We start from the raw sequence: 5,046 nt of genomic DNA on the forward strand, positions 1-5,046 counted from the left end.
TTAAAGGAAGAAATCTCTTCTCGTCTCATGTTACCCATGAGCGGAGATGATCATTTTGCTGTGGGGCAGTGACCGGATCATTTAACACACACACCACCCAAAATGAAATAAATGAATGCATAAAATATAATAGGAGACACTCACAAGTCAGGATTACAGCATATAGCTAATCCATCAGTCAAGGTGTGGGCTGGCATGTCGCCAAGAAATCAATAGAGTTACCTGGGGGAGGGGGGGGGGGGTAAGGGCTTGTCCGGGCACTGCCGTCGGCTCTGGATTGGGAGTCAGAGTACAGCTAGCATGTCAAGACAACCTTTTGTCTTAATGTACTCTGACCTGTAGTTAGCGTTCTTGAATTTAAATACATGCCCCTTTGGTGAAGAACTTACTAAGAGCACAACCAATCAGAATAAAGGGAAGAGAGAGGTGTCGTGGTGCGTACTGACCAATGAAAAACTACAAGTTGCGAGCCAATTGCCTGCCTTCATTCCATGAGGCCTGTCTCCAATCTAGGAGAGGGTGTGTGAAATCAGCAATCGTATACCCTCTGAAATTGGTACCATTTTGGACAAGTGACTACATTATGGTACAATTGATTATAGATGGGATGTTTCACCTCCCCACAAGGCAATGTACTTGAAAGGTCTTCCAATTGAAATCTGTTACCCGCATGGGACCCGTTTGATGAAGCACGTTTGGTAAGGAAGAGAAATCCCTCCTCTAGAGACATTGCCCTGATTTCCCACAAGGAATGCATCTACATATCTCCAAGCAAAGATGATGCCAATGTTTGACATTCCCAACTGATTTATCCACTTTCTAGGTTTCATGAATTTTTAATGGCAGAGTGATAGAATTTCCCTTCAGCGGTGAAATAACTGTAACAAGGTACAAGACGATCTGACAGCAAATTGTAAAAGGTCTCACACGGCTCCCAGCCTAAATGAAATAGACGTGCAGATTGGAAATTGCAGAGAAAAAACTCAGGGTAATGCAGACTTTCAAAAGAGATTAAAAAAAACAATGACGCACTTTCAGTTAAACTTTCCTCTCCTCAATCAAGAGTGAACCGCATGCACTTTACTGACCAGTACGTGCAACAGGATCAGATAGAATTTAATTATTCCGTTACGATACTTGGGCAGAGGAAAACGAGGGGAATTTTTTTTTTTTTTAAAGCAAAAAGAAGATCAACTGTGGTGATAACCATCTGGAGGGGATGATAAGGGAGGGCTACCGGGATACGAAGGGCCGTCCATGGATTCAATAATTAAAAGCCAAGCTCTTGTTTGCCTTAGCAGGCTCATAAGTCGCATCAATCACGTCCGGCTATCACACGCAGATGAAGAAATCATCAAATCGTCTTCCTGACTTCCAAACCGCCTCCCGAAACCCTGCTCCTTAGAAATCAAATTAGAGAGCAGTTCTCATCTTGGTTTAGGTTTCGAGGCATCAATTGTTTTGCTTGTACAAGTCAGAGATTTCTTCTCGGAGGGATGAAGCTATTGTAAGAAGCACTCAGGGTTAAGCTTTATTATACAAGAACAACAGGAAGGAGGGCGTCTATCCGCATGAGTTGCTGATGAAGACGAGCACGGCATCTCGGTCACGAACGACCTTGGGCTGCAGCACTGAACCAGTTATTGCCACGGGGCACGAGCCGAGCGGATTACCGAAAAGAAAAAAAATAAGGGCAAGTTCACGACTGACTTGATCCCTTGCAGTTTACCACAAGGACCCATATAATGATCTTTCTGCTCAACTGACTGGGGCAATCTGGTTTTTTTCCCCTTCCCCTTATTTTTAATCGAGCAATAGGTTAAGACCTCTCCCTTGATCGATGATGAGGTCTCTATGAGTTTGAGGCTTGATTGGACTGGGGTAGCTGGTTGATTGCAATGCAGGCAAGGGGATCTCCCAGGGGAATATTTTGGTCATGTAAGGAGCAGTTCAAGTGGGGAAAATATGAGTATGCATCTGAATTCTGACCGTGACACATATTCCTTCTCGGTCACTGTGCTAAACAGATCACCGGGTCACCGTCTAACAGAATTGCTTTGAGACTGGTCACAGCATGCATATGAGAACAAGTTTTGTATACAGATCATAACGTGAATGAGCACTTTGTCCACGAAAAAAAGTATATTGCGAACCCTTTACATTTTCAAATGCAATAACAGGTCTCACTCTCTTTTTGCAAAAATGGTGGACTTTTTAAGCATTGTATTCAATTCACGACTAGGGCCTCTCTAGTACAAAGAGCAATCATTTCCAGAATAAACAAATCAGACTTGTCAATCGTTATAGAGACATTAGGAAGCAGTACATTGTCAGAATCAAGTGGTGCACTATGATACTATGTTTATAGAAATTATACAAATGTGTGCAGTCATGTTGATTGATTTACTCACTGCAATAATCTAAGAAATTATGGTTAGGCCAAAAAAAAAAGTCTCCGGTTTCTGGTATGGAGCTTGGCCCCAAAAGTGGTGCGGCGATGCGGCTTTTTTTTTTTTTTACCTGTTTTTTTTTTTTTTTTTGGCTTCAAATGTCGGCTGATGACTGCAAATGGTGCCCGACTAAACTTAGTGCAAATATACGGGAGTCCAGAGAGGCCACATAAAGCTTATTCTCGATCATAACCCCATCTAAAAACACGTTAAAATTGTGCAGCAGCAGGATTCCAGTCAAACCAGTGAGTTTGGCGGTTTTGAGACATCATCTTGTATTGAAAAAAATACCGAGATTTTTTTTTTTGGCCTTATAACAAGAAAGTATAATTTTTTTTAGAGGGAGTGTGTAAATGGTCCGTGGTGGCATGAACACTGTGCTAGTTATATACCCGCTTGGTGGAAGTGTGTATGTGCATGTACCTGCTAACTCAATTTGTTGCAATTTTGTTGTTGTTGTTGATGTTTTAATTGGAGGGAAAACAAGTGCACAAAGCTTGGAAGACAAATGAAAAAGTGTGTTCATCTGCTTATGCTCAGCTGTATCGTTGACAAAATGGGCAAAAACTGATGCAATATCACCGTTACGCGTTACTTTAAGAAAATGGATGAGTTAAAGGTAGAGTATATCATTTGCAACTTTCAAAAAAGTAACGCATGCACAGTTGCTATAATTCGTCAGTTCAGCGCGTGACATCGCAAAACATGACTCGGCAACTTTTGAATTGAAATTGAGATCCTAGAATATTGTTTTCTCGGAATTTACAGCATTCACTAATCTAAAACTTCATCAGGTTAGTTGTTAAGCACCCTTCTTTAGATTTTGAGTACTTCTGTTGCTTCAAACGAAAACAAAAATGCACAAATGACAAAAATGACATACTCTACCTTTAATTCACAGTTAAAATCCTGAGAAAAAAAGTAATTCCTGTAATCACTAAAAGAAAAAAAGAAAAGGACTTGAAGAGGTCAAGAGGTGCCAGTGTATTAAAGGTTGCAACTGATCTGTCTTGCACAACAGCAAAAAGTCATGAGTTTCCGGTCATGTTTCACTCTCCGAGAATAACAAAACAGGAAGACAAATAACAGATGACAGCACGCATCCGACTGTGAATGAAAAACGGCAAAAGAAATAACATTTCGCTCTGAACACCGACAGCTCTTTCCTTCAGTTCCTGTGGCTATCGTTTTTCCATTAAGGCCCGAGGGTGAACAGTGCATTACGGTGAAGATCTTTATTGTTTCACAGACAGTCTTAAAAGATTTGTCAGCACTTTATGTTGCAAACTGCCCCGACAACCCAAGTTTAACTAATCTGATTTACTGATTGACCATGGACTTGTCCAAGTAGTATTAGCAAGAAGTTGGAAGAGGATCTTTCACAAGACTGACTGGTTGGTTTCTCATTGTAGTAAATAATATCTTTAGAAAATGTAACTCATTTTTTGATTGGATCCTTTGGGAATCTGACTAGCTAACCAGATAATTTGTGGTAACTCCCCTGCCCATTTTAATAGATCTTATCATGAAACTGTACTATTTAAAGTAATTCTAACTCTATTTATCAGTTATGTCAATTTAACCTTTCAAAATGAGCCAAAAGTTTTGAAACCCTTTCCACTTTAACTCCCGTATCTTGATTAGCTGGGTTATCTGTAAGCACATCAAAATGACATAGTACAGAAATTTCAAATGACAAGGGATTCCTTCTACAAGACTGAAGTACACACGAGCATAATGCAATGTCCATGTCATAGAAATTGGAAACATTAATGGTAAACTTATACAAGTTTGCACTTTCAGTGGAACTAAAATAAAAGAAAGATTATAGATTTAGGGATTATTATCCATTAATTTTGATACACAGAGATTTAAAAATGACAAAGTAAGAAAGCATAATTTGCATAACTGCCATGATAAATCCCCCCCCCCCCAAGTTTTAAGGCATAATTTTATAGGAATCCCAAAGTCAAAAAAATAAAAGATAAAACACTATGGTACATGCCAGATCAGTGCATCTAGTCAGATAACTTCCAAATGTGGGTCGAGGTGACGCCTGGCTGACCTCCCTGGCATTAGAACGGTCATTCCTACAGATGCAATTCCAATGTCCAATCGTTTTAAATTGGTAATTCAGAACGTCCCGATAATCCGCCGTCCCATCCCACCCTAGTCCGTATCGATCGGCACTGATTTTCTCTCTATTTTGGCCGAGTTGTACAGCAATATGCTGCACCAGTTTCTCAAGTGCAATTAACAGCATGTGTGCACGCATTGAGCATGTGGTTTCCAGGACAAGCAATTGTGTTTCAATGACGATATGCAGCCAAAATGGGCCAGTATAAAACTAAAAAATTGCTGCAAGCATAGATAATGACCATCTTTGTGAAACAATCTATCAACAATTTTTGATCAAACTTGAATTTTGGAATATACATGTATGTGTACCTGCAGACAGAGTTATGTGTATTGAACATTTGTAACATACGCAAATAATAAAAAAAATGTTCTGACTTAATTCTGAAATTAAAGCTTGTACCTGAAAAAAATGATGCAAAGATACTACAAGATACCTATGACACTATTCTATAGTTAT

Source organism: Patiria miniata, unplaced genomic scaffold (assembly GCF_015706575.1).
Source record: "Patiria miniata isolate m_02_andy unplaced genomic scaffold, ASM1570657v1 HiC_scaffold_27, whole genome shotgun sequence".
Lineage (NCBI taxonomy): Eukaryota > Metazoa > Echinodermata > Asteroidea > Valvatida > Asterinidae > Patiria > Patiria miniata.